At 38.1% G+C, this 26980-nt stretch overlaps 1 long non-coding RNA gene across 1 annotated transcript in view; it reads left to right on the top strand.

Annotated features, from left to right (window-relative positions):
- The window catches only part of LOC128850957 (uncharacterized), a 90245-nt gene that overhangs the window by 13979 nt on the left and 49286 nt on the right, over positions 1–26980 (top strand). The window contains exon 2 of the long non-coding RNA XR_008448226.1: positions 16377–16481. This is a non-coding gene — a long non-coding RNA (uncharacterized LOC128850957). The remainder of the gene's footprint in view (positions 1–16376; positions 16482–26980) is intronic.

The raw sequence follows: 26980 nt of genomic DNA, 5'->3' as shown, positions 1-26980 counted from the left end.
TTACAATATTATTTTCTCTTTTCTTCTGGGGCAATTTTTTCCATCTTTCAAAACATTCAGAATAGAACAGAGGGAGAAGGAGCTGGGAGTTGCTGAGGTGAAGGAGGAACCTTCAGAAAATTAATTTCTTTTTCCATTTAATCTTCTATCTTGTGTGAAGGATATCAATGTTGTGCAGCAAACCAACATTTGGATCACAGATTGCTTTTTATTTGGTGGATTTCTGCAGTAAAAGAATTCTTACTGTCAATGTTCCTCACACAGGATGGCTGCTGTAAAATTTGACTTTGTAAGCATTGTAGGCATTAAAAAAATCTTTAACAGATTTTGTATTGTTTTTTAGAGGTATAGTGCTATTTGAACAAATTTGATCTGAGGCTGCCCCTTGGGACTTGGAGTTCAGGTTTTTATTTAATTTCTTAGCTGTTTTGTCAGCATTTTCCTTCCCCATCAGCAAAAAAAAGATAAAAGTAGAACCTAAACAAACACCGTTGGATATTCCAAATGTTATTTCCTGTGTATCTTTTAGATTAGTTTTTTTTTTTGTGTAATTGAAAAAAAGTGATAAAGCATAGGCACAAAGAAATATATGAGGAAAAGCCACATACACAGAAAGCTTACACAGCATTCTAACATCCACAGCTGTGGATCTATGATCAATAACAATCTCTTTTCAAAGAATCTGGCTGTCCTTTGAAGTTAATATCAGATCTTATTCTTCAATAGAATACCAAAAAGATAAAACAAAATGAGAAAATAGCCTCCTAGGTGCTGTTTTGATACACTACTTGTGGCTATCTCGTGGTAATGCCATCCAAATTAGATGAGAACAACACAAATCTATATGAACTTGATAAATGCTGCAATTATGGATTGATTTCTTCAGCAGGCCTTTTACACATTTTTAATGTCTGTGGTTGCAAGAGGCTTACCTCATAATTTCCGGTCAACTGTAAGTCAAGCTCCAGCATTTCTTTGGAGCTGATTGATTCTTGCCTGTAATTATTGCTTACATTCTTCTTTTACACTCTTGGTTTAATACACTTCTGCATGATCTGGTTACACAATGCAAGCAAGCTCAGAACCATAAATTCCTTATTTATATCAGTGAGGGCCTATATGCCTCATGTGTATGTCCATAATTTGCTAAAAGTCTTGAAGTCTCATAGGGAATCAGTTGACTATGCAACATTTTGCAAAAGATGAATTCTGACTTCTGAATTTGCTTAATGTAATTCAGATACAGTAGGAGGAATCTGAGAAAGATGGGAATATTGCAATATTCGGAATCACTTCACAGACTCAATCATCCTGTAAGTGTTCTGCATACAACCTAAGGTAATCATCTAGGCTTTTTCTATAGCAATGAGAGATGATGGTGAAGGTACTTCTCATTTGTTTTCAGCAGTGGAGAGATCCTAAATTAACAGCTTTCACCAGAGAGACCCATCTTCTGCCATCTTGCATAATTATTTTGCAGAAAAAAAAAATTGATGGATAGGAATTGAGAGAGAACTGGATATGGTGAAGTAGGAGAAAAAGGGAGCAAATGTTTATGCTACAGACCCCTTCACTGATTCTCTTTGTACATCATTATGCTGAGAAGGAGCTTTCCATCAGTATCATGTTGGAAACAGTCCCTTGAACAGGCAGACTTGCTCCCAGCCTCTCTGTCATCTCTAATGTACCTCTGCCAAAACTGAAGATGCGGAATGATTTTGAAACACAACTCAGAATGGGTGTTCACCCCCCAAAAGGGACTTGCACAAGGGTAATCCAGATAACAACCTTCATTCTCTTGACAGGTGAAAAATATCACCTGACAAAGGAAGCTAAGAGATTTTGAATAAATGAGCCCTGGAAACTTCAGACTTCCAGTTCATGCAGAGATGACCTTTTAAGAGTGCACAACACAGAGATTTTCAATGTTTAAGAGTTCTCGACAGACCCTTATCATTTCAAGGAACTGTATAAAATGAGGTTGATCAATACCTTTGTATTTTATAAGAGAATTACACAAAGAAAAGCTCAGTGTGTATATATGCCTTCTATGATCAGTTGCTTTCTTGAAAGAAAATGGCAGATATATAAAATGTCACATAGTAAGTACCTTTAAAAAGCATTAAAAAACAAAAAGAAAATACTAAGAGTACAGAAGAGTTTAGGAGCTTAGCTTCTGAGATACTAAAGGAATAGGTATAACACTAGGAGCTCATGAATTCATGAGGGATTATTTTTTCACTTGATAGGATCCTTAAAATGAAAATAATACCAAAGAAATATTCAAGTGTAACATTTAGTGTTCTGTATGCAGTACTGCATACACACAGTATCCGTGAGAGAAATTAATCAAAAGACTGCGTAGGAATTGCAAAGAGCAGAAACAAAACCATTCTGGATGGAGGAAATAGAGAAAATTATAAAGTACTTCATATGTTAAACTCTTGTACCCATTAACTCATTATCTTGCTCTGCAGCAAAAACTTCACGAAGCTGTGCCAGGATAAAGACCTCACATTTAAAGCGGGCCGTTACACCGATTTTGTGATTCTTTGAGATGCATAGAATCATAGAATAGTTAAGGTTGGAAGGGACCTTACAGGTCATCTAGTTCCAACCCCCCTGCCATGGGCAGGGACATCTCAATAAATCAGGCTGCTCAAGGTCCCATCCAACCGGGCCTTGAACACCTCCAGGGATGGGGCATTGACACCTTCCCTGGGCAATCCGTTCCAGTGCCTCACCACTCTCATGGTGAAGAAATTCTTCCTAATGTCTAGTCTAAATCTGCCCCTGTCCAGTTTATACCCATTGCCCCTGGTCCTATTACCCCAAGCCTTTACAAATAGCCCCTCTCCAGCTTTCCTGTAGCCTCCTTCAGGTACTGGAAGGTCCCTGTAAGATCTCCTCAGAGCCTTCTCTTCTCCAGGCTGAACAAGCCCAACTTTCTCAGCCTGTCCTCATAGGGAAGGTGCTCCAGCAGTCCGATCATCTTTGTAGCCCTTCTCTGGACCGATTCCAAAAGCTCCATATCCTTCTTACATTGAGGATTCCAGAACTGGACACAGGATTCCAGATGAGACCTCACGAGAGAGGAATAGAGGGGCAGAATCACCTCCCTTGACCTGCTGGCCACGCTTCTTTTGATGCAGCCCACAATACGGTTGGCCTTCTGGGCTGCAAGCACACATGGCTGGCTCATGTCGAGCTTCTAATTGACCAGCACCCCCAAGTCCTTCTCCGATGGGCTGCTCCCATCATGTCCTGAAAATGGGGATTGCCCTGACCCAGGTGCAGGGCCTTACACTTGCCCTTGTTGAACCTCATGAGGTTCTCAGAGGCCCACTGCTCCATCCAGGTCCCTCTGGATGATATCCTGTCCTTCTGGTGTGGCAACTGTGTCAGTCAGCTTCGTGTCATCCGCAACCTTGCTGAGGATGCACTCAATCTTGCTGTCAATATCATCGATAAAGATATTGAACAGCACCGGTCCCAGTACGGACCCCTGAGGGACACCACTCATCACGGATCGACGTCTGGAATTTGAGCCATTGACCACTACCCTTTGAATACAACCATCCAACCAGTTTCTTATCCACTGAACTGTCCACCCATCAAATCCATATCTCTCCAACTGAGAGAGAAGGATGCTGTGTGGGACCACGTCAAAGGCTTTACAGAAGTCTACATAGATCACATCCGTCGATTTACTCATGTCCACTGCTGCGGTTACCCCATCATAGAAAGTCACTAAGTTGGTCACAAAGGATTTGCCCCTGGTGAAGACATGCTGGCTGTCATTAATCACCTCCATGTGCTCCATGTGTTTTAGTATACCTTCTAGGAGGATCTGTTCCATGGTCTTCTCAGGCACAGGGATGAGGCTGACAGGTCAGTAGTTCCCAAGGGTGTCTTTTCTACCCTTTTTAAAAACAGGCACGTTACCCTTCTTCCAGTCACCATGGACTTCTGCTGAGTGCCATGACTTTTCAAATATCACGGACAGTGGCCTGGCAACCGCATCTGCCAGTTCTCTCAGGACTCTGGGATGCATCTGATCACATCACAGATATATGCTCAAGTTCCTCAGGTGGTCACGAACCTGATCCTCCTCTAATGTGGGAGGGGGTTTAGCCCGCTGGTCACCATCTTGTTGTCCCATGACCCAGGAGGAGTGAGGAGAGCAGTTATCAGTGAAGACTGAAGCAAAAAAGTTAAGTACCTCAGCCTTCTCCTCAACTGTTGATACGTGATCACCATTTCCAACCATCAGTGGGGGTACGTTCTCTTTGACCTTCCTCTTTTGATTGATGTACCCGTAAAAGCCCTTCTTGTTAGTCTTTACTTCCCTTGCCAAGTTCAGCTCCAGCTGCACTTTGGCCTTCCTGACTTCATCCTTACACAACCGGGCAGTGTCTCTATACATGTCCCCGGTTACCTGTCCCTCCTTGCACTGCCTGTGCAGTTCTCTCTCCTTTTTCAGCTTAACCAGCAGGGCTCAGCTGAGCCATGCCAGTCTCTTCCCTTTCCTGCCTGATTTTCTACATACAGGCACTGAGCACTCTTGTGCTTTATGGAAAGCTTCCTTAAATATTTTCCAGCTCTGTTCGCTCCCTAGTCTTGAAGGACCATATCCCAGGGGATCCTACTGAGTAATTTCTTGAGGAGCTGGAATTCTGCTTTCCTGAAATTTAGTGTCTTGACTATACTCCTTACCTGTCCCATATCCTTCTGGACCTTGAACACCACCAGTGCATGATCACTGCAGCCCAGGCTGCCTCTGACCCTAATGTCACGGATGAATTTGCTTGTTTTGGTGACCATAAGGTCCAATATTGCATCTCCTCGGGAAGGAAGGGGGGAGGGAGGAGGCGGTCTCTATCATCTAGAGTAAGAAATTATCCTGAATGCACTCCAGGAGTCTCCTGGAATGCTTAAAGCTTGCCATGCTACTTTTCCAGTGTGTGTCGGGGTGGTTGAAGTCCTCAAAAGAAAAACTTAAGTCCACTTCTACCATGTCTGCCCTATACAGTTGAGGTCAGAGTGTTTTAGGTATGATTTTATTTGTTTTGGGATTATATCCGCGCCTGGTATGTCTGTTTCAAATGACACAAAGCATGTAGCCAATCCATCTTCTCAACTAAAGGTGAGAATGTAACCTTATGAGATAGAGCAGGATATGATAACATTGTGAAGGGATATGAGAGTGGGAAATACACAGGTGACACGTAACAGAGAATTGTAGCTACTGTACGTCTACAAAACTTTTCTTGTTTTGTATGTTGTTCATAGGTAAATGTTTTATTCTTAGTGGATGTAGCAGTGGGTTTCCCTGAGATCAGTATTTAGTACCTAATTAACAAAAGACTAAAGGACAGGTCTATCAAAAGCATCATGCAGCTTTGATGTCTCTGCAGTGAAAGGGTATTTGGTAAAATATGTATTGATTTCCTTGAGTAAACATGCATTTGCCTGAAGTGATAATTCTTTATGACGAAGCTACAGGGAAACTGCTTGGTTCCCTTTCTGAGGTGGAGGTTCAATACTATCCATCTTACAGCAGGGCTTGGAACAGGCAAGACTTGACGTTGTAATGCATTGACCCTTCATTTGCTCAGCAATTGCTGCAAACAAATCGCAGGAGGTCTGATCGGTTTAGCTTGTTGAGGTTAAAGATCAATGCTCAATGAACATACAAGGCAAGCAGACTAACTTCTCCCTTTTTCCCAGTAATTTTGAAAAAAATTGTCTGCTTGTGAATTACTTGATTTATATAACAATCTATAACAAGATGGAGCAGAAATCAAGATTTAGTTAAGAAACACTTTGATAATATGAAAGTCTGTCATGAGGATAACTCTCCAGCCTTTTTCATTGTGAGATCAAAAGAGCACTGCATAAACATAATAGCAAATCACTTTCCAGCAGGCTTACTGAGGTAAAAAAAGAATTGAAAAGGGGGATTTTTTGAGGAAATTAGGCTCTTCAGGATGACAGAGAGAAAAGAAGACTGTCAAGAAAAACAAAAGGAGTGGAGAATTCATTTGATAGATTGTATTGGGTTTTTTTTAAGGTAAACAAAACCTACCTGAATTTATTTCATTCAATTCTGTCAGCAAGCATTACTAGTGTTATCTGCCACTTTTCCCACTGCCAGTACTCCCTGTAGATCCCATTGGGGTGCATGTGTCTTAGATTTACATGAACTGCTGTGTTCTGCAACGTTTGTTTTTCTAGTGTGTGGTACAACCATTCCACATCACAGACAGAAATCGCATGCTTCGTCCACAAAAAGACTAAAAAACCCCAGAGCTCTAAGTGAAGAGAGAAACTTCCAGTTGTATCTGAAGTATTTAAATTGAACTGAATTCACTCTGCTATCTGCAGCTATGATTCACCTTTCCTTCTTCATAAGGTTTGGATTCTTTTCCCCATACACAACTGTCCTGCTCATTTTCAGCCCCCTGGAAAGTTAAAAGCCTTATCTGCATTTTTCTTCTGAAACAATATCTTTAGTTCCTGCATCTGTCCCCTTTTTATCTCTGCTGTAATTTTTCTTATATTACTTTCTCATCAAACCCTTTGGATATATCTGAACTGTTTTTTGTTTCTAGCTCATTTTTAAAATTGATCTAGCATTTGTAGTTCTAGTGAAGTAGGGCACTTATTTCCCCTTAAACTCTCTAAAACTACTTCCCAGTAATTCTCAAAAAGTTGGAAATGTAGCTCAGGTTTTTTGCATTTTTTTCAGATTCATATTTAACAGAATTTATTTCTCTAAAGATAAGTAATAGCCCTGTGTTTTGGGTGACTTTACAAAATTTTCTCTCATTTCTAGCTATCTGAGTTAGTATATCTTACAAGTAATTTGAAAATTAGAGGGACTGTTTGTTTTGGTTTGGTTTTCTACAGTTGTTTTTAATGACAGGTAGGAAAAAAAATGTATCAGCCTTACGGTCAGTTTGGGAAAAGAGAAGAAAAGAACTGTGTTTTCTAACTATCATAATGATAAGAGTTTGGTGATGTACAGTACAGCTTGCCAGAAGCAAGAATATTATCACCAGGAGAAACCGAGAGAGAAAGGTAGAAAAAAAAAGAGAGACACATTATTCAACTTGCCTCTAGGCCCCTGAAACAAACCCCAGCGTCAACTCGCAGACACAGCCCTGAAGTTAGTGAAACAGATTTTGATCTACAATCGTCTTGATCATTTGAGAAATACTAAGCAGTAATGCTATTTCAGCTGCCCTGCAGTCCACAAGTTTCCAGCTTTCAGATCTACACTGAACAGAATTTGGTCGTCCAAGGATATCTCATAGTCTATTGGTACTGCTGGGTTTAAGTTACAATGATTTTCTTGTTTCTAGCTCTGGTCTATGATATCTGTTATATTTAATTGTGAAACTGGTTGGGTGAAGGATTCCGCACATCTCAATAATCTCATGGTGTGTCACCTATCTGCCTGAATATCTTACAAATTTAATTTATCACCTACAGTCTGTTTAGGTTTAGGTATACTGGTGTGTCAATAAACAGTTTGGTAATTAGCTGACATTGTCCATCAAGAAATGTTTATTTTTATAAGTTGACAAACTACTAGCACTAGCTAAGGGCACTGGGAAAACTACTTTTATGGAAGTAACATGTTACATAAATTTCTTTGTGTCGATCCTTCAGGAATCAAAATTGGAAGATAGCTTTTCTACTCCATTTTATCACCTTTCTCAATCTCAATCTCTTCCTTCTTCTGGGGTATATTTTCCTAGTGCTGCCACTGTTTCTCTAGGTTGAATAGCTTGCTTTATGGTGTCTGAAGTGACACAGAAACAAAGATGAAGTATTGCACCAGCAAGTGTGTTGTAACACGGTGATTTACACCTTCCTCTTCAAAAAGTTTCTTATATGCCAAGATCAGAGAGACACTAGTTGATTTACTAACGTCTAATGAATTAATTGCTGCAGGATAGCAGATGACTGTTCAAGCTACTCCGTGTTCATGATTTAGGGAGCTGTAAGTACACATGACTGTGGTCGTTATATGTTGTAGGTTGGCATTCCTATACTTTGCAGAGCAATCTTAACATGTAACATTGTACCCTAGTAAGGGACAATTTTACTCTTGGCATACCTCTTCAGTGTTTGATTAAAATGATTGTGTTCTAGTAGGACAGTTTTTAAACAAGACCCAATGGTAGATGCCACCTTCTTCAAGACATTTCTTTTTGCTGGTGGGCTCATAAATCAAATTAGTTTTATTAGTGCATGACCTATATATGATGGTCTTTATGATCTGTGTGCAAAACTCTGACATAAATTTTTTGAAGGCAGAATAACTCTTGCATTGCTTTTCTGTCAAATACCTATGTACTAAACATATAAAGAAGTCATGCTGTATTTAGTCTGATGGACTAATATGTCACTGACACGTGTGTATTTATTGTGTCAGTGTGTCACACAGATGTATCTGTTGATGAACAGTGTAAATCAATAACAAAGCAGTCAGTGTTATATTATTGCCTACCCATCACAAAGTTACCCGGGCTGCAGCAGTCACATTTCTTCCCTGTCCTTTTTCCCAGGCAGTGAGAATTCCGACAAGGTGTTCTGGCCTGCAGTAGTCTGGGCTATCAATATGAAGTCTTCCATGAAAAACACAAAAATCTTTGTGCTGCAGCACGAAGCCAGCTGAGGACTGTATTATTTCCAAAAGACATTCTCAAAATTCAGCATTTCACGTCAGTTTGGTGCCATTTTTCTCCTGCCAGCCTCTGTGGAATGGAAACTGGAGTCTGATAAAACCAAAGATTTGCTGGTTGACAGGTGCTAACTTCAGTTCATCTTCTATTTCTAGTTTCATTTTCTTTTGCTCATGTTTCTAGTCTGCTCCTCTATGACTTTAGCTTGAGATATTTTTTTGCTCCTTGGTCATTCCTCCTTTTCTGTCAGGTAGGACAGAGTGAAAGTGGACCTTTGATTGTCTGTTCTTTATTTACTTATTGCTTGTCTTAAAGGATCAAAAGCAAGTGACAATTTCCAAAACAAGCATGAAGCTGACTTGATAGAGTTGTAATACCTCTTTTAAAAAGCTTTATTTTGACCTGTCCTTTGATTTTTTTTAAACCACCTATCTCGGTATGATTATATGTTCAATTGATGGAAAACAGGGCCTTCAGCGGACAGAATACTATTTTACCTGCTAAACGCAAGGCTTCACTTATTTTCTCCAAATTGGCTTTACCATCTTTTTCAACTCTTGCAAATGCCTGTCAGACCCAGGACTTCCCCATCATCTTAGTCGTTCTCAGTTCCCCCTAGATATCATTCTGCACACACAGACCTTGTCTACATTGCAACACCCCTGTCACTATGCTTTGGCAATAGCTGTTAGCGTAGATGTAACAGAAGGTAAAATTGTTCATACGTGTTCTTACAGAACAGTACAAATTAACTCACTAGAGATCCTTCGTGCCAAAGCCTGACTCAGGGTCTTTTATTGGCATAACAATATTCATTAAAGGACTAATTTCTTCATTGAAATTTTGATGTATTTTTCTGGTCTCAAAGTTTCAGGCCTGACAGGCCTCCTTCCTGTCTTCTGCACATGGTCTCCTTTTTTCTTTCCCTTTCTTTTTCTCCCATTATCCCTACCTGTTCCCCAGAAATGTAAGGGAGATTTAGAAACCCACCACCTACACTCTGTATGCCCTTCCCGTTTTTGACTGTCTCTTATCTTTCCTTATCCTTACATTGATTTGTCCACATCATTCTGTCAGAATCTTGTGTCCAGTCTGTACTATGGCTTTTCTTGCCTAGCTACAGTCTTCTCTGACCAGTCTTATGCCAAACAGGTCTTCCTCCTCCTTCTAAAGTTGTTTCCTAGCATGACCTCGTTCATGTCACATTCAATATTGTGCCTTAAAGGATTTGTGTTTGTTGAGGTTTGGTCTACTTATAGGTACCTTATCAGATGGTGGCCTTCTTTATGAGAGGCAGCTTTGCTTCTGTTTTCACCTTAAGATAAGTAACTTCAATAATTCTGAAGCTTCCAGTAATATTACAGAATGCTGCTTTTCAACCTCTTGCAGTACTGGTACTCTTAAGATTTTGACCATTTTCACTCAGTTTTCTAGCATTCCACTATTTTTATTCCTCTTACACTTTTACCGTCTCTTCTTGCATTTTTAATTGAGGAACTGGAGGATTATGTGATCATAATTGAAAAGATATAGCACCCAAAATGTAGAATTGTACATAGTGTTCTAAAAAGAAAATTATTGAAAGCTTACAAAATATGCAGATTTTCTGGTTTAATATTTTCTGTTTGTGTTATTTATAATTTCAACAGTTATTACTTACCCACAGGAATCTATTACTTATTATGAAAAAAAAAAAGGAAAAAAGCAAATACTTTGCTTAAAAATGAGTTTGCGTATATGTGCACAAATCTGATGAAATTCAAGGAAAATGTCTGTTATTGCAAAGATGAGTTTCACAAAACAAAAGCTTTTACCTATGTGATTGATAGTATATTCCTGTGGCCATAAAAGGCTCTGAAAGACAGAAAATACTATTCTAAAATTTTTAAGAAGTTGCTCTAGGACATTAAATTGCTTTACTATTTCTTGTAGCAGGCTAATGTAGATTAGGGGAAGAAAAGAGTGGAGTAAGGTATCTTCTCTAGACACTAAAAGACAATGACACGTTGTGTATTGTAAGGACATTTTTTGCTATTATAGAATATAACTTTTTACTAGGGTAATTTCTGACTTACCTGTCATATAAGTGCTTTTAGTTGCATTAGTAAACCAATGTTCTGATCCCATCTGTTGTTTTTATCTCTATTGTCTATGTTCCACTGACAGTTAAGGTATCCCTCTGAGAGAAATGTGCCAAATTACACACAAGTTCTTGAATGTGGCAGCCTGTATTTGGCTGCTAGCCAAAGATATGCTGATAAATCTCATCAGTAGTTGAAACACCTTGATTATACCTTTTCTTGTTCTGCCTTATTTCTTCATGTATTTCAAATACAATTCAGCTCAACACATCTTTGAAGAAAAATCATGACTTTGGAAATGTCCTACTTTTTGGAAGGCAGTTTCTAAATCTTTAGCCCTTAAGGTCAGCACATATCTCACTTTTATATAGTTAAATGTCTATGAGGAACTTCCCAGATTTTTAGAAATAAAGTTAGCAGAATGTGTATTTTCACAGGGCAAATTAATCTATACTTTTCCTTACATTGAAGAACTACCAAGTAAAATTTTTCAGAAATAGTAGGATGATGCTAGAACTTTATATAAATATTATTACATGTAACATATATAATAAATGTTGATGATGACTCTAATATGTTGTTTTATTGTTGCCATGTTGATTGATGTCATGGTAAGTCTAAAGTTCATGGTTAGCTGGCAACCTAAATCCTATAGTAAGCCATGATTCATCGTGCTAGTGGTATCTTTTGTTGGCCAGTTTCTAGGGAGAGAAGTATTACTAAAAGGGTGACACTCCAGCAATAGGATATCTTATACTAGTCTACACAATAGGGAGCTCCTTTTATATGATAGAATTGCAAGAGCCTAGTGCCTAAGACATACAGCTTGAAAAGGATTAAAACCATGTAACATGACCTGTTCCATCTGTGGAAGCAGACCAGCATAACCATATAAAGGATACAGGAAGATACAGGAAGCACAACCTTGGTGTGAACGTACCTTATGAAAATCTCTCTCTTGTCTCTTTCTTTCAAAACATCTTGAGGCAGGACAGGATATCCACAACCTGAAATGCAAAGGCAAGCCCAGATTGTCCAGTGATGTAACCCTTCAGCTACCTTATTCTCATCTTCCCTAGAATTTGATCCACAAAACTGTAGCTTTGGTGGTTTCTTCTCATTGTGCCTGTAGTGTCAGTTGTCTTTTAGCCAAAGAATAAAAATGCTCTTAGACCACATACATCATCTTTCTATCAAAGTATCTTTCTTATCTTGAAATCTATACACTTTCCTTCATATACATCTTTGTTTATTGTAATAGCAGTAATTAGACTATTAGAACATACTTAGTTTTTACTCATCATATGTTATTGAAGAGGCTACTTTGTGTCAAACTCACAAAGCCAATTTTTTATTTTGGTAGAAACTAATAAAGCCAACTTATAATACTTATTACAGACTTCGTATTTTTCCACAGGATCTCATTTGCCTTTTAGTTCACCTGAAGAGCATATTTCTTGTTAAAAACCTCTGCAATGTTCAGGTATTCGTGGTTGGTGATGAAGTTGCATGCTAACCTTAACTTTAGTAAAAATGCTTTTTGCTTCTTAAACATCTTTCTATGGAACTGTAAGGCAAAGCAAGGCAGGGCTTTGCAGACGTACTCAAGATACTCCCTTTTAAGTTTTATTAAGTGATTTTTTACTCTTTTCTGAAGTGTTTTTCAATTGTACTGTTTCCTTTTGCTTCATATACAGGCTGTATTCTCAATGTATATGCAGAGGCATAAGGAAAATATTTTCCTGTTTTATGGAGATATATTGTTATTTATCTATGTATCATTGTAGGATTTAGTCACCTTCTTTGTGGCAGACAGGGTAACAAGCAAATATTAAGTGTCATCTTTAGGGTTAATATCATATCCAGAGGTAGGAATGTCTTTGCTTGAGAGATTATATCACCATGATGAAGCTTTGCTCTTTGGAAAATTACAGTCCCACAACCTGAATACTGCAGTTTGCAGTTGAATCCTTAACAATGACATTAAAATTTTCCTATAAGTAGAACTGTGATACTTATAGGAAAATATACAAATTCTGCCTGCAGAAATTCTACTGTCTATACAAATTCTCTGGCAGATTTTTTGGCTGTTAAAATTTATGCTATAAATAGCTGGCTTTAAGAGAAAGGTCAGCAATAATTAAACAGTTCTAAAATGTAATAACAAATAGAGAACATATGAATAGTAAATGCACGCTTTAGATTAAAAGTTCTTTTGGGTATATTACTAATTAACAATTGGTAACTTGTGCAATATGTAGCACAACTCTTATGTTTTCCCTTAAGATTAATTAGCTTTGTAGCATATTAATCAAACAGGTTGGGGAGCAAAATCAGAATGCATATTCCTGTGTGGTTTTCAGACATCTCATTTGTTTAATGGAGCCATTTAGATAATTAAGATCAGCACAGGTAATTTAGCTGAAGTGCAATCTACAGGAAAGATTATCTAGCAATTTACTTCTGTTAATTTCAGATTTATTTGTCTTGTTTTTCTCCCTAGTTATACACATAGCTCAATAGTTTAAGAAGCTTCTCTTCCATAGCAGAGAAATATCCCTCTGTATTGGGAAAACTACGGTAGATTGTTTGCCTTCAAGAAAGCCCCTCCCCTCCCTCGAGCAAATAGTCAAGAGGAGGTCTTATTCAGTAACCCTGAAAAACTTCCTTATTTGGATTCTTTTTCATCCAAAACAACAGAATTCTTATTAGTGCTGGACTGTACTTGGGTGAGATCCTACGCTTTTTATGCTGTAGAATGGGAGGTTTCAGACCTACAAGTCAACTACGCTGCTGCTATCATTAACAGGCATGGAGGAAGGTGATGTTGATGGACTTCTAGGGCTGCATCTACATGTAGCAAGGCAGGGCTACAAATGAAATTTCAAGTGCCCAAGTGGGATATGACTGGCAATGAAACCTTTAATATATGGACTCCAGAAGAGCTGTTCTTTGATTTTTATTTATTCTTTTTTTTTTTTTTAGTATTTATGTATATATATTTCTGTTGGGTGAATTTTAATTGCATGCTGCCCTAAACATCCAATGCAAGTGCTTGATCTGGCTAGCAGTTACAGGTTTTCCCAATAATCCATGGAGAGATACCAGCTCCTTTGGTGCAAATGTAGAGCCTCATTTAATGATCTGAACTGCTCTACAGGAAAGGGTTGATTTTCTGTCTAGAGGGCATATAGGGCAGTCTCCCATTCTGCTTGTATATTATAGCCCACAGTGTGAATCTTTCCCTTTGCAATATAGTATCCACAGATTTTAGTAACATTGGACATGAGCTAAAATGCATTTGATTTGCAAGAAATTCCCAGCAGCATATTGTCCTTCTTTAGAGGTAGACTCAGTAATGAGAAGCACTGTGCACTTTTTGCATTGACATACAACAGAACAAAAAAAAAAAAGCTACAACATTGAGTTCAGTTAGTTGAAATTACTTTCATTACATGCAGAAATGTAGTTTTGTAAAATTTGCTATTACCAACCAGAAGACTATGTCTGACTAATATCAGTAGCTTTGAAAATACTTTATATGAATTGTATGTTAGTTTAAAATTAAATTGAAATGCATGTTTTAACCACTTGCTGAAATACAAATGCATCAATAGCCTAATAATTAATATCTTAGAAATCCTTATACTAAGCCTCTTTGACATTTAAATTAGGTGATTGAAAAAGCCTCTGGTTTTTGAAATATGGCACATTAATAAATTACTGAAGAGATTAAAAAGCATGCAGTTCAGACAATGCACTTTTTAAGAACATTCTGATACTGCGTTACTAGCTTCATCTTTCAAAATTAGCAAACACACCTTTCAAGGTACAAATTTGAGGTAGTATATGCAAATCTGTAATTTCAGTTAAAAAAATCATTGCCTACTCAAGCTAATGGATTCATAAGAGCTATTAGCTTGAGGCTTCTTGTTGCAATTCTGACTATGTGAACAGAAATATTTTTAGTGATCTATTATTAAATATGTTGTACACAACTGTTCATTTGCTTTTCCAAGATATAGAAGTTCTTTAGACTGTTGCAAAGAAAAAAATAAAATTGCTTGCACAGTGCTTGCAGGCCAATTGTCTTGTTACTTTTGAAGCTAAAATTCCTAGATATTTTACCTGTTAAATATCTGCTTATGTAACCTTTACCCCAATGCTACTTAATAATTCAGTGATTTAGTCCTACAAGTGATTTCAGTGTGTCTACTCTGACACTGGTTTCAGTGAGACTATTATTCATGGTAGTCGATACTTGCATACACAGCAATAAGTACTGGCAAGATTAGCTTTTTATATTTTAAGCTTAATCGGAGCCAGATGGGATACTGGGCAACTCTTAGTGTTTCCAGAGTGCTGTTCATTTGATGTTTCTGAAGGAGGAGAGCTCTGTTGCCTAGTGCTCATATATCAAGGACTGCAAGCATGAGGCAATAACAGAAAATCCAACTAGTGGCTAGGGATGTGCATTTGGGCTGTTAAATGAGAAAAAAATTCCATCAAGCTTGGCGCTGGGGGTATATGTTTGGGCTGCAAAACATCAGTCACTGTAGAAGTAATAAAGATATAACTGACAGCAGTTCTCTATCTCTTCATGTGTGCATATATGCTTAAGCCTGAACAATGACACAAGTGGGCAATTATTGCAGCTGAGATGTTCGTGTTGCTTTAGTAAAAATGTACCTACTTCATTTTAAAGTACTATATTCATGAGTTTTAACTCAGCAAGATAAAATAGCTAGAAGCTATGGTGTAATTTTTTATCCTCTTTAATAAAACTTAGCCAAGGTTTTACATGATAGGCATAATTCAATTCCCTTACTCCTAGCTGTATTTTCCTTCAGCGTGTATTGATTTGAATGACTTGAGATTTATAAAATTCAAATTTTACCTTTTATTTGGAGAACTTCTGTTTTTAAGGTATCTCACTGATGGTCTTTAAGCAAAAATTCCAAGAAATTGGAATAATAGTAGTGCTTTAGAAGTCAAAATATGGTTTCACTTTATTTTATATTATCCATCTGAAAATGTGATATCTGTTATTTGAGATACTTTTTTAATGGAGTTGTGAACTTTTTTTAATAACCTCTCACTACTGCAATATTAAATGCCTACATGATCCAGGATTTAAGGATAAATTAAAAAAAAATGCAATGTGATTTCAGATGTTAAGCACTGTGACTGTGAAATTTGGTTCCTTCTTGATCTTCTTCCCTTTTCATCTGACAGGATATCCTCTACTGGTTTCGATTAATTTTCATTTTTGTTTTAGTGCTTAGGTATGTAGGTCATTCCTCCCTTTCTACATAGTGGTACTTGGGTTTTAACAGGAACAAATGTTTTTTTGTTTTTAGTAGTATGTTTTTTATTGGATAACTGAAAACTTAGAACATTTAAGTAGTATCTATAAGGTAAATAATCAGAGAATCAGAGAGATGTGGAAAAACTCAAATTAGGTAAGCTACTATATGCCTTCAAAAAAGTAAATATCAGAGAAATACTTAAGTTCTGCCAGTGGAAACTGGTTCTGAAATAAAAATTAATTGCACTGGTTATGCTCAACAGTGTTTTCCATATCCATTTCTGTTCTCAGCCGGAACCAGACATTATCAAGGAGAGTGCAAGAGATTAATCAAAAGGAATGAAGAAGCTGGACGAATGAACTTCAGTGTGTTATCACTCTTTTGGGTCTTCCTTGGTAATTCTTATTTTTATTCTATTTACTGGGGCACATGCTGGTCTCCTGTAAGGAGAATGTAATTTTTCTAAGAAGTGCTTACTACAGAAAGTAGTTATGCACTATACTCTGTACTAACTCTCACTAGTTTGGGAGAGGGATTGTGGAGTTATAGTGGATAGATTTCTGAAAATTTTAGCTTAATGTTCAAAAGTTAAAGGCTGCTGAAAAATAATTCTGGAAGAGTGCATGCAGAGTAGGTTCCTCGTGTCAGACTGTACGTAATAGGAGTATGTGGTGTTCAGAGGAGAGTGGCAGGGTGGCTAAAAAGGATAAATTACTTCCACATAAGTACCGGTTAAGCTGACTATCGAGGATTTTTCAGCCTGGAAAAGAGGTAGTGGTGTCTCCAGATATGATAGAAGCATTTCAGATAATGAGAAGCACCAAACCCTAGAATAAGGAATAATTATTCATTGTTTCTCATAGCACCAGGAGTAGAGACGTCCCATGAATTAGTCAGATGAAAAGCTCAAAGCACAAAGCGTGAGATACTACAAGAGAAGCTACATATCCCAGGGTGTGGAGGTCCAAATTGCGCACAGCTTTAAATGATAAAACACATTCACAGAAGAGAAATGGAGTTATGAGGGCAATTAAATTCAGCCTTACCTATACAGGCTTTAGGAATTTCTGAACTGCAGATAATTGAAGGCCAAGAAACACACAAGTATCTTCTATCTTCCCGCATATGTTATTCCTAAGGCCTCTGCATCCCCCTCCTTTTCCATATGGTTGACGGCTATAAATCAGAACCCTTGAGTGGAGTCCCCATGTTGGTTAGCTGGTGGTTTGTCTAAGGGCAGTGTTGATTTAAACATCAAACTCAGAGAGAGGGATTTCAGTATGCCTTAGTAGAAGTAGCGACACTTGGTTTTGGAAAACACCTTATAATGCAGGTCTGTTGACTCTTGCCCTGTACATTTCTACTTGGGATGCAAGTTATGACCCGAATATTCACCTGAGTAAAAATTAACCAGCACATAAATCACATGGCTAATTACCTGCCCTCAAAATTTGTCAAATCTTTGATTCTTTTGCTTTCTTATGCAAGTGAGGCCTTGAGGACACACAGAGCCACGTGTTTGTGACAATGCAAAGCCTCGTTGATGCTATGATCCACAAAAGCGTTCACAATCAATGACTGTAACTCTGTCTGTCATTCATGCTTTTTGCAGATATTGTCTATTTTGGGGAGCAAAGAAGGTCTAGAGTTGACAGCGGTCACTGTGACTTGCAAATATGTCAATTGCTGTGACAACTACCTTTCTTATTCTGTATGTGCTAATGCAGCAACAAGAAGTTTAATATATATACATATATGTATTTTTTCTCCTCTCAGAGTAGGCTTAAATTTGATACATTTAGAAGCCCAGTGTATGATGGGAACAGGGGTCAAAAAGAAAAACACATAATAGGCTGATGGTGTAGGCCATAAAATGATACAGATGTGTGAGTTACAGTGCAGGTAAAACTAGAAGCCTGAGCCAAGAAGAAACCCTAGTAAAGAAGGTACTGGGAAATCAAACAAGTCAGATTTATGCCACAGGAAGCCGTGGACTCCACATTGGCTCTGAAAATCAATTTCTCAGTTTCGTGGGACCCAGCAGAGCTCTCCACAGGGAGTGGAGATACAAAGGGCAGTTCTGCTTCAAGTCACCTGGCTGCTGAGCTGCAAATTGCAGATGAGTGAATAGGAGTTGCAGAACAGCTGACAGAGAAAGAAAAGAGAAAGCAGGAGCGTGGAAAGAAGTGTTACAACACTTTAGACTTTCTGAGGAAAGTAGTAGCTGCTGGAGGAAGGAACAGCAAAGTACGTATCTTGCAGCAAAGCAAAATAGTGTTTCTTAAGGCAGACAGAAATCTTGTCTAGAGGTAGCCAGGTGGTATAAAGTAAGGCCACATTATGCAATGTCAGTGTTAAAATCCTGAAGCTCATGAATCTAAATTTCCAATTTGAAGAGCAGCATGTCATATCATATTACCATTTTCACTCTGGCTCTCAACAGAGTTTAAATTGAGTGACCAGAATTACATTGATGCGGTCCTTGTTTAGATCAATTTTTTTTTTCTTGACTGGACATACAATAATTAACAGGAGGTGAGAAGCAAGTAACATTTAAGAATGTTTCACTGTGTGTAGATTTAATTGTTTGCATTCCTCTTTTTGATGCATTTTTTTTTAAAGAGACAATACCAAATTGCACATGCATGATTTCACCAATTATCCACAGAAAAGCTGGAAAGGAAAGTAATACATTTATAGGGCTTAATCCTAGGGCAGTTTTCTAAATAAACAATTTAATGTATTGGTTCTTCCACTGCATTAGTCCATTGGCAATGGAACATTAGTCACATTCCACAAGGATTCTAGTGATTCACGTCTGGAAAAAAATTGTGATTTACCATGAGAAGAGAGAGCTGAGTGCCAGGCCTTCACAGGATGATAGGTGATGTTCTATAAACACTGTTTTTGGCTATATGCCTGTCTCTATAATTTACATATCTGAAATGTGTAATTTTATTGCTCTGTAATTGCTGCTGCCCTCAAATCATGTTAGCTTTGTTACCTATCTGTAATCTATCAAGATAATTTCAGTACCTGTAGTTCATGGAAGAATAAGCCATTTTTTCTTTGACTCTTGTTAATTTACCTCAGATCACTGCTCTCTCAGAGCCTTTCTGAGAGCGTTTGGAACTAAATGGGTTACACCTGGATTTCTTTCTTGTTCCTCTACTCACATACTGTATCTGCTGGAGAGTCAAAGGGCACTGAGATGCAATGAAGCAGGACATTTTATTAACACAAAAATTAAATAAGAACACTTTTCTAAGTAAAAACATGACCTGGAATTTCTCCAAGAGCAGTTCTTGGTCTTAGATTACGTTTGTGTCTCAAATTATCGAGTTAAACCAAAGTGCGAGTGGATTTAGAGCCAAGGAGACTTTCAAGACTGAGAGGGGTAATTATAAAGGATGGCAGGTGTCTCTAGGCTTTTTATTTGAACCATGGGGGAACCCTCAACTCTCTTGAGAGAAGATTCAGAGCAGAAGTTGTGCTGCATTGCCTGAGAGGAGGAGGAGAAGGAGGGATTGGAGGCTTCTTGACTAAATAAGAAAAGGATCTTGTAAGCTTTCTGACTATTTGTAAGCATCCTGATGTATTCACTGGCCCTTGCTGCTGTTAATAAGCTTGAATGTCTTTGATTGAAACTTGGGAACTGTCTTGATACCTGTCAGGTGAGAGAGAAATTGCAACTATAGGAATTTCACTCTTAACAGAGTGGAAAATGTGGTTTATTTGTTAACCAAAGACAAGCTTTCTTTTCTGTTTTCATAAGAATGAAAGTGAATATAATTTCCCAGTGTTTAATCCATTTCATACTGGAAGCATAATGCTAAGTCAGTTTTGCACAAATCACATTGTGATTTTGGTAGAAAAAGATTCATATTGTTACTGTGAGAAAAATAAATGCAAATAAGATTCTGTGTTTTGCTGATCGTCATAAATTCCTCTGTCTTTTAGTGGCATAGCTGGAGAATTGGGTTAAGCTTCTGGGCATGAGCACAGTAGGTTTCTGTATTTATTCCGTATAATCTATTTTTTTCCTCTCTTTTTAATCTTTGTTTACTTGCCAGGCTTTCCTTTGTGGCCTCCTTCCTTCCTATCGCTGCATGCTGGGTTCTGCTCTCTCATGTTGTTTACTGAAGCTTAGACATGAAAGGACAACGAAATGGACATTTTAATCAATTAACTGTAGCCTGATCAAAGTTTCATTCTTCCTTGTTGTTGTTTAAAGTGTTTTTTTTTTTTTTACAACAGCATACAGTTGGTATTTTGATTCATGTGGTATGACAAAGTCACTCTCTTTCATAGAATAGCAATCTGAGAGTCTAAAAACTGCATTTGATCAAGTTCTTGCTTTAATCACGGATCATGTCAGAACTCTGAGCAATAGCTCAGCTTTCTTTGTAGACTGATGCTGAAGGCAGAAGAGGATGTGTGGGCATAGCACAACACGCGCTAAGCAGAGAACACAAAAGAAAGAGGTTGAATGTCTATATCCAGGCCCTTTATTTGATATCTTTTTCCTTCAGAGGCCACCTACTTACCTTTTTCCTCTTAAAAGTGAATAAAGAGCACCTTCAGTCTCTACTCTTGCCAAGGATTTATTTATCTTATCTGATTGATGGGAGTTTACTGTTAGAGATGTGGCAACATGTTCCAGCGCCTCACCACCCTCACAGTTAAAAACAAAATTTATTTCTAATATCTAATCTGAATCTACCCTCTTCCAGCTTAAAACCATGACCTCTTGTCCCATCTCTGCACTCCCTGATAAAAAGCCCATCTATTGCTTTCATATAAGGCCCCTTTAAGAACTGGGAGGCTGCTTGCAAGGTTTTCCTGAAGCCTTCTCCGCTCCCCTCCCCTCCCAAAGTCTCCCAGCCAGTCCTCATGGGGGAAGTGTTCCAGCGCTCTGATCACCTTTGTGGTCCTTGTCTTGACTTGCTCTCAAAGTACCATGTCCTTTCTGGGTTGAAGAGTTCAGAATTGAATACAGTACTCCAGGTGAGGTCTCAGGAGAGCAGAGCAGTGAGGCAGAATCACCTAGTCGACCTGCTGGCCACAATTCCTTTGATGCAGCCCAGGGTACAGCAAGAGCACATTGCTGCATCATGTTGACCTTCTCATCCACCAGCACATTCAAGTAATCCTCTTCAGGGCTATTGAATCCATTCTGCAGAGACTGTAGTTGTGTTTGGGATTGCTCTGACCCAGATGCAAGACCTTGCAGTTGGCCTTGTTGAACTTCATGAGGTTATCACAGGTCCACCTCTCAATCCTGTCAAGGTGTCTCCTGATGGCATCTTTTCCTTCCAGTCAGTCAGCCGCAGCATACAGATTGCTGTGGGTGCCATCAGTCTCACTGTCCATGTTTCTGACAAAGATTTTAAAAAACACTGGTCTCAATACCAACCCCCAAGTAACACCACTCATTGCCAGTCCCCACTTGGACATTGAGCCATTGATCACAACTCTTTAAGCATGGCCATCCAGCCAATCCCTTACCCTTTGAGTGGTCCATTCATCAAATCCATATCTCTCAAATTTAGAGAGAAGAACGTTGTGTAGGACAGTGTCAAAAGATTTATTTGCCCAAGTCCAGGTAGATGATGATGATTATTCTTCCCCTATCCACAAACACTGTAGCTCCATCGTAGAAGACCACCAAATTTTTCAGGCATGATTTGCCCTTAGTGAATCCATGTTGGCTGTTACCAGTCACCTCCTCATTTTCCATAAAGCAAATCTGTCTCAACAGATTTTCCAGGAGGATCTGCTCCATGATTTTGACAGTCACAGAGGTGAGACTGACTGGTTTCCCAGGTCTTCCCTATTACCTTTGTTAAGAACAGGAGTTATGTTTCTCCTTTTCTAGTCAGTGCGGACTTAACCGAGCTGTCATGACTTCTCAAATATGATAGATAATGGCTTAGCAAATTCTGCTGCCAGTTCTGTGACTTGGGTGGTGTGGCTTGAGCCCTTGTCATTGAAAAAGAAGTAAAAAATATCGTTAAGTACCTCCATACCAGGGAGGTAGTCCATTTAATTGCAAGAGTCAAGGTTTTACTTTAAGAGTTAGATATGTGTTGCATCATTTTCAGGAATGCAAGGGGCAGGGGAAAACATAGTGCCTTGTGTCAAGGTGAACTGGATGTTTAAAAAGATAAAAATAATTGGAATCATACCTGATAATCACTGCATCTTACAGACTTAATAATGAAGTACACTTTACAGACTTCATTACGCACTTCAACCAGTGCATATGTCTTGTTTATTTGTGGTGTCATGTGGGTCAGCTTTAAATTTTGAGCTGAAGAACTTAGGTCTCTCAAAAGTATGTCCAAAATTGTTGAAGACCATGCTCTGAAACAAGAAATGAGTAGCAGTCAGGAGTTGCTCTGCGCTCAAAATAGTGGAGTCAAAGCTTCTGTCTGCCCTTGTATGGTATACTCTCAAAGTTCAATCAGAGATCCAATTGAGCAACCTCCTGGCCTGTTTCAGAAGGTCCTTCTGGTCCCATATTCTGGTGTTATTTAGGAAACTTGACCAGCATGTGCAGCATTAGTAATAACCACATAGTCATTCTGATCCCTTAATATTGGAGATAAACAATTAATTTTGTTTTTCTGATTTCTACATTTATGTAAATGCAAACAAGTAAGAAATGTGTCTGTTGTTTTCTGCATGTTTTTTTTTTTCAATCCATCTTCCCCAGTGGCAATGGTTAATGAAAAAGTCTATTTTATTAATTAAACATTCAAAACAATGCAGTTTGTCGCTGGCAGCCACTTGTTTGTAATAATCTTCTATGCATCATAACCTTCTAGCTTTGTGTTTAATTGCTTTTTTTTCCCTTGCCTTCCTCTGGAGCATTCCTTCAAAATCTCTCCTGACCTTTCATGCTGCTTTTGCATTTTGTGTAATTTCAGTTAAGAAATGTTTAATTACTACAATAATCACTTCTGCTTTTAATCTGTTTACACTTTTCTGCCTGGCTCTTGTTTTTCCACTGTAATTCCTGCTGATTGCAATGATACCTGTGTTAAGTGAAGAAATGATCTCTCTCAGTTCTTAGGAGGACTCCTTCATAATTAAAGGTCACTCTTTAGTTTAACAGGACTTCAATCAAGCACCTACCAAGAAAAATTCATCTTATGTTAGAGAGGTGCCAGATTTAGGGTCATAAAGGCTTATGTACAGTCTTTTACAAGAAAGCCATCCTAATTTCAAGTGAGCATTCCCACTTGAAACACCAGAGGAGACTACATCTTGCTATCTAGAGGTGCATTGCATACAGAGGTGATAAATCTGTAATGGTAAGTGGACAGGCTGTTTACATCACGCAGTTTAAAAGACCTAAATAAGCTTGCTATTTTAACACATCTCCCTAGGTTCTCTGTTTCACTGATGGAAAGAGATATATCCAAAGAATGACCGAGTCCTCCTAAGTTAGGGACACCGCTTGTGAAGGGACCCTAGGGAAAGCTGCTGCAGCTCCACTAACTTAGCCTTCTATGTATATGAAGCAAATACTAATCTGTTTTTAAGACTTTGCATTGCTGCTGAGACCAGACACTCACATTGATCCTGATCCAAACTCTGCAGAGAGAATCTTTCTACAACTTCACATATTCATGAGGCTTAAAGCAGACTGACTGGAACAAATCCTACATGTCTTTGAACTGATCTCTGATTAACACACTTACCTTAGATTTACAACTTTGTCACTGTCAGCAGAAAGTGGCTCCCTGACATTAATGTAGCAGTGACAAAGGAGCTGAGAGAGTCCAGTCCATCAGAGCAAATGGATGTGAAGGAGATTAATTATATATGACAGAGTTGCCATATCTGGAATAAAACAGAAATAAATTGCACTCCTGAATTTACTGGGGTTTCACATCTGAATAAGTGCTACTCGACTTGAACAGTCGAAGTTAAATCAAGTCAAGTTTTCAATTACGGCACTTTTTTCATCTGCATGAATGCTCACACACTGATATTTTGGTTTACAATACTAGTTACAAGCAGCTGAAGATATCAAATCTGGGTATCAACTAGAAATCAGTGGCAGAAAAGTCCCTTAGATAATGAAAAATGGAGAGAATAACTGAGATTACTTCTCTATCTGCTTTTCTGCTCAAGAACTGCTGGTCCCTCCAACATCAGTTAGTTATCAATCTTTAGGCCTCATTAGTGTGTGGGTTTTAGCATAATGCATGTTCTGTGTGTTTATTTGCTGAGGCAAGGAAATAAGATTCTCAGAGCTGGACTACAGTCTTAGAGCCGCTGTGGACTCGCTAATCATTTGAATTTACTCCCCTTCTCTCTAAGGCAGCACTTTTACAATCTACGTCTCCAGTTCTTGCTCCATTTTTTCGTTTGCAGCAGGAGGAGGAGAGGCTATTGCTACTCCCTCCCTTGAGTAGTAAAGATCCATGCGACTCTGCTACAAAGTTCATGACAGAGCTGCCAGGGATTAAGATAAACATAATTCATGGTCAGTTTTTTACAGTTAAATAAGCTTCATTTACATGTCTGGTATTTCTTCCTGTTGTCACTCTCTTTTTTTGTTGTTTTTGAAGCTGATTTGGTATTTTCATTGTGAGTTTATTGAGAGACTCGTGCTATAATTATTCAGACAAGTAAAATTTTTTAGCCCCAAGACCTCTAAATTATACAAAAAATAAAAAAAAAGCATGTTTAGAGATCTAGCCCTGCATAGTCAGTAAAACCTTCAAATTCTCAAAAAGCAAATAACTTGTGACTCAATGTTTTTCTACAGATATATATATGTCTTCTTCATTTTCCTTCCTATTTACTGAGGAAGCAAGGGGGATTTTATGAGTGCGAGTCTGAGAGGACACGTCATAAATAAATTTAGGAAAAAAAGGGAGCTTTGTTACCTCTTTTATTTTTTATTTTTTTTTTTAATATCTGTTTCATTCTGAATTACCTATATTTTTCAAGAAGTCTTCAAGACTTCACCCATATTCTTAAGAGGTCTAGTTAACATCTTTCAACATCAGTCTCTGACTCATTGGAGAGTGTGTAATTGCACTACATGGCTGTTGATTTTCTCTGTATTGCAGTAGGTGGTCTGATCCTGGTGTAGAGAGTGTGGTAAATCTTTTAGTGAGCTTTAGCTAACTGATCATCACTTGAGCACAACTACAGAGTATTGTACTGAGGAATTTTTCCTCTTCAGGGAAGAGGATTCTTTACACCTCTTGTCAAGGCTGTGACTAAATGTGACAAATTAGTTCTCAGTTTTGCAGCTCATTTACAGATTTGCCTAATTTCAGACTGAATTTTTGAGGAATTTTTATTTACACGTACTTAGGCTACAATTTATGTAGAGCTGCTTCTAGTGTATTATGTTTACGAAGATTATATTCTCACATTAAAAATTATATATTTGAAAATAAAGTTTATGTGGAAGCAAAATAAACTGGTCGGCTCTAGTTAAAAAGAAAACATAATCCTTTTGTCTAACTATAATTTATCTTGTAGAAATGCATTTTCATAATGTGCTCAGTGCTACTGAGCATTTAGTGTATCTTTTCTTACCATAAAGAATGGTCTACATTTTGTTCAAAATTTCATCTTAGACAGTCTGAAAGTGATTATGGAGTAGTAATATGACAGGAGGCTGATAAACAGCATTATTGCTTCCATGGTATGTAGATTCTTGATAATCTTGGTTGCACTTATTTCCCCATGCAAAGAAAACAAAGACTTGCCTACCTCCAAGTACAGTCTTAATTAAAAAGGCCTGTGTACATAATTATTGTCAGTAGATAAAACAGTGAAAGCGTGTCAGTGAAGGAAAATCCTCTAGGTCTACGAAGTTTCTTGCACTTCTGTGGCAGACGTTCTGTGAGGCGTCTTTCACAAAAGATAAGATTAGAAAGTAGAGGAAATTGTACCTGTCTTCTGTGCTTCTAGAGCTTTAGAGCTTTTCTAGACTGCCCTGTAGACATAAACAGTCCTAGAGGGAGAATAAGGTTATAGAAGAGATGTAGAACAGTCCAAGTCTCGATATTACCTTGAGATGAGGTATCTTATACAGCCACTGCAGCAGTACCGATTTCAACTGATTTGTAGGTACAGAAGACAAATGACTGGACCAAGAAAAAAATTCATTTCTGTGCCTAGTCAAGTGCTTGAATTCAGTCCTTTTTATGCTTCATGCCAGCACATAAAGGACTGTGAGAAATGTGAGTGTTTTGTTCTGTGGAAATGGCGTTAAATTTGAAGGTCTCCATTTGTGTGGGAAAAAGGTGGTTGTTAGTTAGCCACTAAACTTACAGTCATAGTTAATGTACGGTTGATTTGGTTCTTGCAAGTTTCTTTCTGTCATTCTTGTTGGGACTGGAGGTAAACTATACCAAAAGGATATCTGTTTTGCTGACATTTTCATCCGGTTTTATGCACTCCAAATAATTTTTTACCTTCTCAAAGGAAGTGCCAGAATCTCGGGGGTTCATTGAATGTATTGTGGTATTCAGTAGATGATTTGTTTATTTCTAGCCAAAAAAAAAAGTCACCAAGAAACACACAGATCATAATATAGTATTTCTAAAATGTGTTCAGTTTAGATTGACTTGTTCATACCTGCTGACTTGCTTATGTTGTTTGTAGTTAAAATTGTGAGTGTTCCACACAAGACAGGTAAGCATTTGCAGCAATGGCTACTTGTCCATTTTTTTAAATTTTCATATAAAATTGTGCACTTTGCATGTTCATTTCACTATTTAGGTGAAAAACGAGGCTATAAACTTCCTGGTATGTTTAAATAAACCTGTCCTCTGTCCCATGTTGTCAAAAGAGAGAACGCTTCCACAGAAAAAAAAAGCTCACTGTACCACTTAGCAGAACTTTCCAAGCTTCT

This window comes from Cuculus canorus, chromosome 1 (assembly GCF_017976375.1).
Source record: "Cuculus canorus isolate bCucCan1 chromosome 1, bCucCan1.pri, whole genome shotgun sequence".
Taxonomy (NCBI): domain Eukaryota; kingdom Metazoa; phylum Chordata; class Aves; order Cuculiformes; family Cuculidae; genus Cuculus; species Cuculus canorus.
Note: the sequence above shows the minus strand (reverse complement) of the source record. Positions and strands in the feature narration are given on the sequence as shown.